The sequence below is a fragment of the Cupressus sempervirens genome, chromosome 7, assembly GCF_028749045.1.
Source record: "Cupressus sempervirens isolate cs-2001-9-10 chromosome 7, ASM2874904v1, whole genome shotgun sequence".
In the NCBI taxonomy this organism is placed as follows: domain Eukaryota; kingdom Viridiplantae; phylum Streptophyta; class Pinopsida; order Cupressales; family Cupressaceae; genus Cupressus; species Cupressus sempervirens.
Window position 1 is genome coordinate 475778622 of NC_143124.1, and position 15538 is coordinate 475794159.

A 15538-nucleotide genomic window follows, 5' to 3' on the forward strand; every position below is an offset into this window, starting at 1 on the left:
ACTTGGTTACGACCTTGCATTCCATAGTTCAGGTAAGTTCTAGCATGATTCATGTGATGACACTTCAAGCTTACATAGTAGGTTTCTAATGTGTCTTCTGTGCCTCTGTGTCTAGATGTCAATCTATGTGTTGGAACCTTTGAGTTAGTATACTTTTAAGATTTTCTGGACTTAGAGAGTATTTGTGTTTCATGTTTTGATATCCTGTTTGGGACTTGAGACTATCTTCTCAACACGGTGGGAGTGGACCATTTAGGTTCCATGCAGTCAAGTGGTAGTGCTTTTTCACTCTTACGATTGAGATTTGTCCATAGTCACCATGGTTGGAGCATTCTTTGTTGGCATTTTCCTTTATTGTGTTCATGGATCATTATGATGGATGTTTATATTTTATGATGGATGTTTATATTTTATGATGGATGTATGTATCATGTATGGTGGATGATTTCATTTATTTTACTATATTGCATTTGCATCATGGATCTGAAGAGGATGATGTATTTCTATTTTTACATATGTATGTTCTTTTAAGCCATTCATACCCTATGACATGTATAGTAGATGAATGAGCATTTCGAATTAATTTCCCAAGAGGCATTCAAAATAAATGTATATTATGGACATTGGAAATTTTTAATTATTCTTTCATGTGGATATCATAGTTGATAGACTTAGAATTAATTAAATTTTAAATGTGACTCAATATCTTGGGATCCTTAATGAATGTAACCTATTATGTATGTTTTTTGATGATTACATGTTACTGCTTCTGCTACTATGTGTTTGATGTGTATGCTATACTTTCTTACTTCCATTTTTTTTTTTTAGCAAACTTAGTAAAACTTTAGGTTAATTCTTTTGGATCCCTTGGCAGGGCATTACAACTGGGAAAACACCTTTCGAGATTGTTACTAGAATGCAACCTAGAGGTATATTAGATTTGAGAGATGTTGTTGGTGAAGAAAAGAGAAGCACTATACGAGAAGAATTTGTTGATTTTATTGAGTCATTGTATAAGGAAGTGAAGTTAAGGTTGGAACAAAATAATCAAATGTATAAGGAGAATGGTGATAAGTCTAGAAGACATCATGATTTTGAAGTTGCTAATGAGGTGATAGTTCACTTAAAGAAAGGAAGATTTCCTGTTGGAACATACAGTAAGGTAGAGATGAAGAAATTTGGATCTTGTAAGACCTTGAAGAAGTTTGACAATAGTAATGCTTATGATGTTGAGTTACCTGATGACATGGATATATCTCCTATATTCAATATTGCTGATTTGTATAAGTATCATGAGTCAGATGATGAAGTTGTTGTATCAAAAAATTATCCTAAGAAGCATATTGAAGAAGTTGAACAGATATTGGATCAGAGACTTGGCAAGAGTACAAGAGGAAAATATTACTATGAATATTTGGTAAAGTGGAAGAACGGGCTTATTGAAGATGCTTCATGGATTTCTCAATCTGATTTTGATTCAACTCAGATTATGACATGTCAATGATTCAGGAGAATCATTTCTTTCAACCCTAGTTGTCTAATTTAGGAGCATCCTGGGTTGCCTTGTTATCCTAGTCATTTTTGTTCATACTGCATGTTGGTGTCGAGTTATTGTAGCACTTAGTTGGTGTCGAGTTACTGTAGCACTTAGTTGGTGCCGAGTTTCTGTAGCATTTACTTGGTGTTGAGTTACTACATCAATCTTTAGTTGATTGAGTGTTCCTTCATGTGCTGAATTACCCAGTATATGCCAAGTGACTCTTCATGTGTCAAGTTATCTAGTGTATGCTGAGTGACCCTTCATATGCTAAGTTTTTTTGTTTATGCCAAGTGTCAGCTTTTGGACATGATTTCTGTGAGCTAACTTGTTGGATTTATTTCAATCATGATATTTATGTTAAGATCTTTTCTTGGGATGTTTCCAGACTATTTTTTGGGTTGGCCATCCTCTTATGTAATGTTCTAGAATGATTTGTAAGTTGTTTTGGCAAGTATATATAGAGTGTTTAGGCTTAGAGTTAGAGAAATTTTTTGGAAGAGGATTGTAGAGAAGAACTAGAAAGTGCAAATTTGTTGTTGGATTTTTGATGTGAATATATTTGTATTTAGTCATAACCTAGAAGGCCTTGCAACTGGGCATGTATGAAGATATATTGATGAATCAATAAAAGTATTTTCTCTTCTTCCTCCTTTGGTTGTTGTTCTATGTGTTGCATTTCTACTTGTTAACTCTTGCAAGGTGGCTTGGATAGCTAGGTGAGCCTTTGGCCCTAGTTATTCATCCCTTCCCTGCATCAAATGTGGAAGTTAATATATGGATTGACAACTATCAAAAAAGGAGAAGACCCCTTTGAGGGAAGAAATAATGAGGAAGAGGATGAAAACAAGGAAGAAGAAACAGAAAAAGAAAAAGAAGACACCACTATGGAGGAGACATCAAGGAAGTCAAATGAAATGGCAATAGCTGATGAGAAGGAAGCAAAATAGAGTGTGCAAGACACACAATTGTCAGCCATGAGACTCAACATGACATAAACACACCTACAAAAACCATAACAGTGAAATATGTTTTTGATAGCTCACCTCAAAACATCAATCCCTTAATTGCAAAGGATTTGAAAAAGATACATGACCAATCCACATTGCGAGAAAGATTGTGTGAGAGTACTATATTGGTCAATGTTGAAGAACTTCATAAAGTAGTAGCTGACAAAACAAAGGATAAGGTGAATACATAAGAACCACCTTCTGTCATCCCTATAGCTACTAGTGCTCAACCAATAATACAATCAGATGATAAATCTATAAAGGTTGACACTACTGTAATAGTTGATATAGTTGATACAACTTAGATTATAGAAGTAAAGGAGCCTACAAAAGAACAAGTAGGAAAAATAGATGTTTCTGTACCTAATGTACAAGCACAAGGAGCACCAATATTAATTGTAATTGATCAAGATAGATCTAATGAAGACAAGGGCATACCAAAGGAGAAGGAATAAGAAGCCATACAAACATTGGTAAATTTACCAACATCTGGCTCTCTAAAAAAATTACTTTAGAGATCGAGCATTGATGCAATACTATTGCAGATTTCAACACTAGGCTCTAGCTCATCCAAGGTTGCTAAGGTATTTCACTATGGTGATGTACTTTTAGATAAAGAAATAATGATGTACCCAAACATGACTATGCAACCATGACATTAGAAAAAATAAATATAATGGAAGAAGCATTAGAAAGAAAGAAGAATCGAGAAATACTCAAGAAAGAGTACAAACAGAGGCAAGCACTATAGGAGATCAAAGACATCTTTTTAGATGCTTTTAGCTTACAAAAACCTGATGAATCTAAGCCTATACTAGAACAACTATTAGAAATTGTTGAATAGGTGATTAATGAAGACCAAGAAACAAATGTTAAACTTATGGAATGGTTTGAAAAGAAATTTCAAGGGAAAGTCAATGAGAAAATATCTAGTGATATAACACTAGCACAATTGGAATTAGCTACCAAAATTGAGAAAGTAAAGAAGGTACTTGAGAACATATTCTCATTGTACAAAAAATTGTGTGATTCCACACTCTTCACACAAGAAATAAGCCATAGGATTCTATGTCTGGAAAGAAACTTGAAGGTATCAAGTATGCAATTACCCTAGAACCTAGCTCAAAGTGAGAAGCATTTTCATTCAGTGCTTCATACACAAAATCAACTAGCTATGTTAACAATAGAAGAGGCTACCATAAGAGCCAAGTTGATTAATATATAAGCCTCTTTTACCCCTTATATGGAAATACTCCAAAAGGAACTAGCTTATGCAGAAATAGTATTAAAGAAAGATCCCAAACTTTCAAGTTTGGATGGACTAGTTCACCTTGTAGTAGAGACAACCATCCAAATAAAGTCCTTAGATGTTGCATTAGACAATTGGGATGCTACTCTAAAGGTTATAATGGAAGTCCACAAGAAATTTTTGGACAACTACACAATCAGTGTATAAACCCTTTGACATTAGTGTAAAAAAAGGGGGAGAAAATAAAGAGCACATAGAGGAGACAAATGTGCAAGGGGAGATAAAGAGTAAGGGGGAGAGCAAATAGAAAAAGAGTAGAAGTAGAGTATATTAGATAGAGTAACAGTATCAACAAGAGGAAAATCTACTCAGAGAAGAGAAGAGATTTTGGCTACAAAATAGACACCTTAACTCAAGGGGAGTTACAAATTTTTTGAGATATATAATCTATTATAGAATTTTAAAGTTTTGAATATATGTCGAACTACGAATGCATTGTACTCGAGAAGATTAGATTTGTTATGAATAGTTAAGTGTTTTTGACACTCATGTCAAAGGGGGAGATTGTTGATCTCAGATTGGTTTTGACAATTGAGTGTCAACACACTTAAGATATTTACTAAGTTCATGCTGAGCTAGTAATACATGCCAAGAATAATATGTATAGATGCTGAGTTGCAATTAGTGTTGAGTCATTCAAGTGCCGAGCAAATAGACCATGCTAAGTGATTCAAGTGTCGAGTGAACAATTGATGCTGAGCAAGTTCAAGTGTTAAACAAGAAAAATTTATAGTAAGTGCCAAGCATCAGTATTATTAAGTGTTGAGTAACACAAAATGGACCTAGTTGTTTGTGATGGCACAACCAACTATGTAAACCATTTTTATGCCAACTTTTGGATAGATCTCAAAGCTTTAAAAGATAAAGATCAAATCTATTTGGTTTTCCTATGCAGGCAAAATGCAACCAATCAAAAAATTTTAAAGATTAAGTGGCAAAATGGATAAATCTCAGCCATAGATTCATACCTAACCCAAAGCCACAAAATTCTTTATATGAAAGATGAAGCCCCATAATTTATAGATGATGTAAGTGAAGAATAGAGAAAAGAAAAGGGGTGAATTGATCAGAAAGCATTCAAGGTGACTTAGTAGAGCAAAATAATTGCATAATTAGTTTGTAGAATAGAGGATCATAAATACAACATTATTATATTGTCTCAAGAGGATCAAGATGGACTGAATTGAGATCTAAAATCAGCAATATAAGATTGTAAGTTGCCATATCAAACATATTACTATTACTTTCTAGCAACTGTATTAGCAGGATGAAATCCCTTGGACTAAGGTTGACTTAATAGTCATTTTGAAATCCTCTAACATGGTGACATTCCAAGTGATGTTCATAAATCCTTCAAACAGGTACACTTGTAGTAGGGTGTGATATCCTTTAATAGGGTAGGATCTAACAATCCTTTGTATGCTTTTAATAGGGTAGGCCTTTCATATGGAAAATCATGTTACATGGTCAAATTTTATAACCTTAACAAGTTACACTGTATTGCAATAGTAGTAAAAATTTGTGGGTGTCATCCCCACCCTTGTTTTACCTTCTCATTTGGAGGGTTTCTAGGTAATCATATCTAGTGTCAAGTGTTTGTGTAGATGCATTTATTGTACATGTTATTTCAATATTTTAATGCATGTATTGTTTGAAGTTAAAAAATTTATTGGTTAAACATTAGTACTTTTGATTCACCCCCCCTCTTAGAAGTATATGTTTCCCATTTGTAATTCCAAAAATGACATTTTATGTAATATCAAAGACAATATACAAGTGATCAATTATCTTTAGTAGATAGATCTAACATCGTCCATGAATTATGTTCAATTTGATGATGTAAATGACTATACTAACGCAAAGAAAATGTGGGATAAGTTGGCATAAATCCACGGAGGAGACAAAAATGTGTTAATGTCTAAAGAAGAAATTTTGAGAGGAAATTTTGATGACATGAGAATGAAAGGAGATACTATTACATAATATTGTGATTGAATCAAGGAGGTGGTAATTGTAATTAGAAGAGCTAGAGAAGACATATATGACGAGGCTATGATAAGAAATATAATGAGGACTTCAAATCCTATCTATGCAATTAGAATATCTGCAATTCAAGAACTGAGATATACACCTGATAAGGATCTAACCTTGGAATATCTAATTGGCATACTCCTCGTATTTGAATTGTCAAATTTCAATAACTATACACCATATAGTGTTGAATTTTCTTTCAAGTCTTAGCTACCATTGATGGATCTAAATGAAAGAAGAAGAGTAGGCATCTAGATAGTGAAAGTGAATCATATGATGACTTTGATGAGTTAGAAGTATTATTGGCAATATCGCTACCAAGAGGAAAAGTAAAATACAAAGGTAAACTTCCTATAATCTATTGTACATGTAACAAAGTTGGTTGTATTACTACAAGATATCCTAATAGAGATGAGAAGAAAGAAAGGAAAGAAAAAAAAACCAAGGAAGGAGAGACAATAGAGATAGCTGAAAAAGATGGCTTTGATAGTGATTCTAATGAAAATGGTGATGAAGTTTATTTTGCAATGAAAGATGAATCTGATGAAGATGAGAAAACTCCTTTAATCTTACATGTGAATAAGAATGCTAAATGGATAATTAATAATGGTTTCTCATAGCATATGAATGGATCAATTATATTGAATTACAAGATCAGATGTGACAATGTGCATTGGGTTGATGGATTGAAATATAACTTGTTGAGTGTGGTATGGTTGAACAAATCAAGCTATTTAATTGAATTCCAAAATATGAAGGCAATAATTTATGATGCTCCTAGTGAACTAATTGCAAGTGAAGATCAAATAAAAGGTGACTTTTTCTATCAATACCTATATGAAGTTACATGTCTCTTTCCACAATTTGAAGATATTTGGTTATGGTATAAGAGGCTATGACATGTAAATCTTAATAATTTGGTAAGCATTAGTAAGATGAAAAGATTAAGACAATTACCTATTTTGGCTTCAATACACACACCCCATTTTGAATCCAAAAAGGGACCCCCTCTTTTCTTGTATGGAGAGTGATCGTATTCCCTAAAATAAGACACCTAGTTGAGCACCTTAGTGATTAAGGTCTACCTTCAGGTCAAGGTTGGTCTAGGACTTCTATTCAGTCAGTTCCAAAAAATGTTAACGAGCTAGGAAGTCAAATTTTTGCAAAGGTATATTAAGGTGTGCAAATGTATACTTGGAACACATGCACACTTGGAGGGGTACACAGTGTGTGCCCAAACCCCTAACTCTATGTAAGCACACATGCACATATGCACACCTTCAAAGCTGTACTATGTGCACCCCCAAGTCACTTGCACCTATAAATCCAACTTCACCTTGTATATACTTACTTTTCATTTTGGAGCCACACCTTCACACATCCTCATTTCCACATCTCTACAATCATTATCCATCATTATCTTTAAACTCTAAGGTAAACCTCAATGTGTACATGTACATCTCATGCATAAGTGACCCCAGCTAGGTATTGTACATGCACATATAAAATGCAGCACAAGGAAATGTACACGACTTATGTGACTTGTGTACATGTGTAGTTGTGTTAGGTTCATAGGGTAAGCATGTACACCTTTTAGGCCCTTTTTGTTCATTTTTGTGAGTTTCTTGTGTTTCTTTACCAGTTTTGCATTAGTTTTCACCAGTGAGGTCATACTAGTTAGAATCTTTTGAGCTTTTGATACAAATTTCCTAACTTTATTTTCTTGTATAAATTAAAATAGCATCATCCTCGTCATCTATGGTGGTGAAGATAGAAACTCAAAAAATTACTTTAAAGTTCTAAGGAACACCAAAGAAATCATAATTTGTGGATAAGAACTTAGAGTTCTAAGACAGGGAGATGTGCCACATTGATTGGAATGTATTCCTCATTTTGTGCAACAAACCAGGGGAAATGTTTGACATTATTTCATCCTTGATCCCTTGTGGGATGGTCAATGTAGCCTCGTATCCTATATCTATCTAATTCTAAGAATTGATCATGGTATTGGCCCACTACTATGTGCCAATAAAAAAGGTTATGAGAAGTGTTACAGAGGAGATGGTTTTTAACATACACCTTGATAATATAGAGAAGGTTTTTCACCTACCACTTGCAGATCAATTCCAAAAGATAACATATGACATAGAAGATCAATGGTATAGGGTACATGAACAAGAGGCAAAAGGTATTATACATGAGAAGTACCTCATTTTCTAACCCACTACTAATAGAAGATTCAAAAAGGTTCACATAACTTGGGGATACATGATTAATGATATCAGCTACAATGTAGTGCTTTTGAGAAAATTCATGGGACTCCCTATGGCCAATTATCTTGAGACTTGGATAGTTCCCTTCATTAGAAGCATCAAGAAAAGGGGATTTCTAATCGAGTTGGAAACCATCATCAGAAATGACCTATAAAAATAGCTCACTTTGATGAAGGTTGAACCCTGCTTCTATATGACTTCCTATATGGTCTACCTTCTAGCAAAAAGGCAAACTAGTTACCCATGGTTAGTGAAGAAGGGAAGCATGCAAGATAGTAATGACCAAACTTACATAGTGTACCCTCAATTGGTATAAAAAGGGATACCATTCAAAATCCTATAATATAGATTGGTTAATGATGGTTTTATTTTCTCCACAATCCTATTCATTGAAGGTGATTATGAAAAAATGCTATCTATAGAGGTTCCTACCTGAATAGCAAGGGTAAGTTCTTACTTCATTTAGTTCAATATATCTAGGTAGAAGGTACCCTCCTATGTCCAAAGAAGCTTCCCCTCTACCCATTAGACATGTTGATACTACTAGAGCTAGCTAGAAAGTTGGCCTTAGCCTATGATAGGGTCAAAAAGTAGCACAAGAAGACATGGGTTTGGCCCACTACTATTTGAGTTTTTGAGGTAAAGAAGAAACTAGGTATTGCAACATATGATAGTGAATGGGATCAATATCCCTTGGATGACTATCCAATAGTGCACCCATATTTTAACAACATCAAGATGGTGGAACATATTTTCGGGAAGAAATTCATTCACGATGCTTTGATCGAAGATCATTAGATTAATTGGATAGATGACTATGATGTTCAAATTAAGAGCTATTGTAGGATGAGTCTGTAACTAGTAGAAAAGGCTCTCAATTTGTAAATCCCTCTAAAGATATGGAACAAGGATACTCTAGATATGCTAGATCCATTATGAAATAGGGATAAGATATTTGAGATGCCAATAATTAATGTTGAGATTGACCAAGAAGTGAATGATGACATACAACACAAGGTCAGGCATATCTTTCAATTGACTTGATGTTGTCTAAGGAAGACTTTCCACTTGGATCTAATTCCTGATGCACCAAATCTAGAACATAAGGCCAAGTTGAAGAAATGTAAAGGAACCAAATTAACTATTCTAACTTACCAAGAGAAGTCCCTAGTATGACCAAAAATAGTCTACAAATATGAGTGAGAATTGGCCTACTTCCATAGTGACAAGGCTAAGGAAAAGAAATGAAAGTAGGAAGTAGTGGAAGAAGAATCTTAGCCTTAGGAGGCTCCTAGGGAGGAAGCACTAATTCAAGGGGAATAATCTCTAGCCCTACCTATAGAAACTCTAGCAAAGACAAAAGCCTCATAGTTAGGGCCTAAGATGGCTAGGAGCATGATAGTGATAGTAGAGGAGAAAAGGAGGAACCTAAAGAAGAAGAGCACCTCATCTCTTCAAAATTTTAAATTGTATGAAAGGTATAAGAGGAAGAGAAATGGGATGGAATTGAATATATCCCACTTAATAAGAGAACCTAATCAACTACGGTGGCAGAAGAGGAAACATAGAGGAGTGCAACTCATATGCTTCCTTTTATTCTAGAGTAACTAATCTGACTCGAGGAGTCCAAAAACTAGGTGTTAGGATTAACCACATATATAAATAATAATTAAATAAGAATATAACCAATATTAGAAAATAATAAATCACACAAAAGAGAACACAAGACACCAAGATTTAACATGGCTCACCCAATCCCTTAACTATGTCCACAAAATAATGAGTCCAATATTAATACAATCTAGTGATTACAACTTGATTAAAATTTGTAATCCCTTACAACTCAATAACACTACAAGTTGCAATTTTTGCATCTCACCTTATGAAAATCGCTAGCCCTAAGCTCTAGTATACAAGTATTTTTTTCTGCTTTAGGGTTAATATTAGTTACAACATGTTAGTCATAAATTGTTGATAAAATAGTCTACTAAGGAATTATGGAGTATGTATAGTACTTCCCTAATCAATCACAAAAAACTATCTCCTACTTGGGGACTGATCAGGCTCCACACTTAAGAACAATCTCCCACTTGAAGATTGATCCTATAGCTACTTCACTATTCCATGAGGCTCCCACTAGATCAAACCACTCTCGACTTTGTTGTTCTTTTATTCTATTAATTCTAGAAGACCAACCAAAGTTGAAGAGGAATTTATCTTCTCCCTTATCACTACCTTGTATACATATCTACTAGATTTTCATTAGTATGTATCTTGTCCATCTTTAACTATCTATCATCCAAAACTAGCCAAATGAAATGGTACCATAACTATATGTGTTTTTTCTTTGAATGCAAAGCAAAATTCCTTGTAAGATGAATAGCAGTCTGACTATCTATAAACAAATAATTATCCTTCTATGGATTTCCCAATTCTTTTAAGAAGAACTCAAGCCATATGATCTCCTTGGCTACCATAGTAGCAGCAACATACTCAACTTCTATAGTGGATAAAGTGTTCATCTTCTATAACCTAGAAACCTAGCTCACTATTGGCCCACCAGTAGTAATACATAACCTATAGTAATTTTCCTTGTATCAATATCCCCTTCCAAATATGAGTCAACATAACCTTGTAAGTTAGTAGTAGAGCCTCCAAAGTGCAAACACTTATTGGATGTTCCTCTCAAATATTTGAGAATCCATTCAACTACATTCCAATGCTCAATTCTTGGATGACTCATATACCTACTAACAACTCCCACTGCATGTGCAATATTTTGCCTTGTGCATACCATAACATACATAAAGCTTTCTATAACTAAAGCATAGGATACCTTGGACATCTAATCCTCTTCTTCTTGTGTCTTTGGACACATCTCCTTATTCAACTTCAAATGACTAGGTAAAGGTGTGTTGACAACTTTAGATTTCTCCATAGAGAAATGTTGCAACACCTTTGTAATATAATCAGCATGAGATAAAGTCAATTTTCTGTTCTTCCTATCTCTACAAATTTTCATGCCAAGGATTTTATTTTCTACCCCCAAATCCTTCATTGAAAATGAATGTTCTAACTGGCGTTTCAGCCCCTTAATATGATTCATGTTAGACCTAGCTACAAGCATATCATCAACACATAAATGTAAAATAATGCAATTGTCATCATCTAACCTCTTAAAATAAACACAATGATCTAAATGACACCTACTATATCTATTCTCATGCATAAAACTGTCGAATTTTAGATACCATTACTGAGGTTCTTGCTTCAAGCCATATGAATTTTCTTCAATCAAAACACTAACTTCTCCTTACCTTTGACCTCAAATCCTTGTGGTTGTCCCATATATATCTCTTCATCCAAATAACCATGAAGAAGGTTATTTTAACATCAAGCTACTCCAAATCCAAATCTTTAGTAGCCACAATACTTAAAACAATATGCATAGAAGTTATTTTAACAATAGGAGAGAACATCTCATCAAAATCAATGCCCTTTTTCTTTGCAAATCCTTTTACAACTAACCTAGCTTTAAATTGTTTGTTAGCTCCATCCTCTTGTTTCAACCTATAAACCCATTTATTCTTTAAAGCCATTTTACCTATAGGCAATTTGCATAAATCCCATGTCTTATTTTTTAGTAAATAGTCCATTTCCTCTTTTATTGTAGACTCCCACTAAATCTTAGTATCCATCTACACAACTTCATCATAACTTTCAAGTTCACCAGCATCTGTTAGCAAAATAGAATACAAAGAAGGAGAAAATATTTTTGGAGCTTGTGAGGAATTTCTAGAATGTCATATTTTGGAGTATCATCTAGCACTATGTAATCATCTTTTTTCTTCTCATGTTGTTGCAAGAGATCTTTGTACAACACTTTCTTATTGAATATGACATCTATGCTTCTTGAAATTTTATGATATCAAAAATCTCAAAGCCTATAACCAATTCATCAATTCCATATCAAAAATATATACATTTCTTTGACTTAGCTTCTAGTTTAGTTCTATTTTCAGAATCTATATGTGAAAATGCTTCACAACCGAAGGTTTTGAGAAAAGAATAACTCACCTTGTTACTAGTCCATGCTTCCTTTTGAATACCACATGCTAAAGGAGTAGAGGGACCCCTATTAATCAAATATACAACATTATTAACACCCTCCACCCACATGTTCAATGAAAACCCAACATGAAACCTCATACTCCTTGCACGCTCCATTATTGTCCTATTCATGCATTCAGCCACTCTATTCTCCTACGAAGTCCTTGGAACAATTTTTGTCTATGAATATCATTAGTGGAGAAATAACATTCAATTTCATGACTAAAATACTCACCACCATTACCTGATTTGAGACATTTTAATTTCTTAATAGTCTTGTTTTAATCCAAGTATTTCCATTTCTTAAAAGTTTTTCTTTGTCTAAGGAAATAAATTGATAATTTTCTAGTTGCATCATCAATAAATGTAACATAATAATGAGAGCCACCAAGGGAAGATACTTGAGCTAGTCCATATGCATCTTTATGCACAAGCTCTTACTTCTCATTTTTAATTTTCTTCTCACTCTTCACAAAACTCACTCTCTTTTATTTTCCCTACACACAAAGTTTCACAGAAATCCATGCTAACAGATTTTAGACCTAGTAAGACTTTCTTTGAATAAATTAATTTCACACCTTTCTCACTCATGTGCCCAAGTCTTTAGTTCCACAATGTTGTATCAGAATCTATAGTAGTTGTTTGTTCCCCTTCTCAACTGTAACAATTGTTCCTAAACTACTCTTGGATGGGTTTGGTTGTCAGAACTTCCAATGGAACTTTGGTATGAGGATTTTTTTGATGGCACAACTAAGTCATTTGGGGAGCTCTTATCCATTGATCCTATCATGGTGGCAAGAAGTAGGCTAACTTATGCAAGAATATGTATTGGCGTAAGTGATGACTGAGATATGTCAGAAGTGGTGTACCTTCATTCAAAACTAAGTACCTATATTCAAAAGCTAGATTTTGAAATTGTCTCTTTTTTCTATTTTCACTCTGAAAAGGTAGGCCATGTGGCTAAGAATTGCCCAAGGGTCTTGGAGGAGAAAACTAGCAAATAGAACTAGAGTAAGATTAGGGAAAAGAGGTTCACAAAGGATATAATTGAAATTTGAAAAGAGGGAGATAAAGTGTGGAAACATAAGGGTACTTCTAAAAAAGTTACAGGGTTGGAGATATAGCAGGAGGAATTGATGGTGGCACCTACTATGGTGGAAGTGGAAGTCCTAGGGACTGAACCATCATGTACCAAAAATGGCGATAAGGAACCACAAAGGCTAGTATCTGAGTAGCAAAGGAGGGTGATTTGGTTAGAGGACCTAGAAAATTTCAAGGAGTCATCTCCCAAGGGAGAAGTATTACAAGAGGTTCGGCCTAGAAAGGTGAGTCTTGAACTAGTAGGAGCAAAGGAAATATCTCATACTCCCAAGGACAAGTTGGAAAAGGAGGAGGAATCTATCTCAAGTGAGTCAATACTCAATGAAAGTGATATTCCTAGGGAGGAGATTACCTCTCTAGGGAAGATTTCTAGAGTGGTGGAGATGGTTAGACCCTCATCTCTAGGGAAACTCACTCGAACGAAGGCCCTATTTGTGAAATGTATCGATGAAAGCTAAGGGAAATGGTTAGAGGTAGCAAAGAAAAATAAAATTTGGGACCCTTCTTCGAAGTCCTCTACTGCAAGAAGAAGTCAAGAGAAGGTTGTTATACATGCAAGACCTAAGACTCTGGAAAGGAATACTAATAGTCAGAATAGGAGAGACGAGACTAGAAGGAACCTAGTGGATGGGAGCCAAAAGACCATCCCAGAGATCTGCTTCACAAAGAAGAAATGAAGGTCCTATCCTAGAACATAAAGGGACTCAATAGAGTCCACAAACAAGAGGTTATAAGAAATATGATTATGGATCATAAGCCTAACTTCTTCCTAATTTAGGAAACAAAATTGAGAAAGGAGGTAGTGGAAATAATTGTTTTTAGTAGTAGTATGGAAGGCTTTGCAATGAATTCAAAAGGAGATTCAGGAGGTCTAGTTACCCTTTGTAGCTCTTATCTCTTTAAGCCTCAAGTTGTTTATGGTGAAGGTAATATTCTCCTCATTCTTTTTAAAAATAATAAAAACAAAGAATCCTAGTTTTTGTTGAATGTATATGCTCCTGTTACTAAGAATGGTAGGAAGAATTTTTGGGGTAAATAAGAATGTTATAGCTAGATTCAAACTAGGAAGGTGTATTACTATGAGAGAATTCAATACTACTTTAAGGGAGGATGAAAAGAAGGGTGGTTTTCCCCTAGACCTAGATAGTCGAATGGACCTCAGATTTTATCAACGACTTGGCATATCTTGATGTTGATCTCTAGGGAGCTCTTTTCACTTGTTGCAATAGGAGAGTGGGAAGAGATTGTATTAAGGTCTAATTGGATAGGACTCTGATTACCTTAGACTATTTATCATCTTATTATTTCAATCTCTCATTAATGGCCAGGGTAGGATTGGATCACTCTCTCATCTCTCTCACTTTAGATCTTATTGATTTAAAGCATAACTTCCCATTTAGATTTGATAAAATGTGGACTTATCACCTAAATATCTTAGTGCATATATCAAAGTTGTAGAATATCCATGTGAATGGATTCATTATGTTCAAGGTGGCTAAGAAATTGAGGAATGTGAAGTTGAATGTTAGAAAGTAGAACAACTCTATTTTTGGAAATATCTTTCACTCCAAAGCTCAGATATTGTAGGACCTTAGTATCATTCAAGAAGTGATTTAGAAGGAAGGATATAGTGATGAAAGGATGGAGGTGGAGAAATCTATCCTTTCTGAGCTTCACAATGTTATTAGTTAGGAAGAGAACTTTTGGAAGCAAAGGTTGAGAGATGTCTAGTTGAAAGAGGGTGATAGGAACACAAGGTTCTTACACTCCTCTTCTTTGAAACATGGAGCATAAAAAAAAATTAGCATCATCAAGAAGGGAGAAATGGTTTTCGAAGAAGAAGATGATATAGTAGGAGAGGTTATTTCCTTCTTTATAGCTCTCCTTGAGAAAGACAATAACCTGGTAGAACATGATTAGATGGATATCTTCTCTAACATCATGTCTTTGAGTCAACCTAAGGAGAAAAAGATGATTGGGGCTATTCCTTCTCCTTTCGAAGTAGAATAGGTTGTTTTCTCCCTAGCTGTAGAAAAATCCCCAAGTTTGGATGCGTTTCCATCCTTCTTCTTCTAGACTTTCTAGAATGTGGTTCAACAAGATGTTACTAAAGTAGTGCAATAATTCTTCAGAGCTAGAAGTCATTTAAAGGAGTTAAAGACCACTT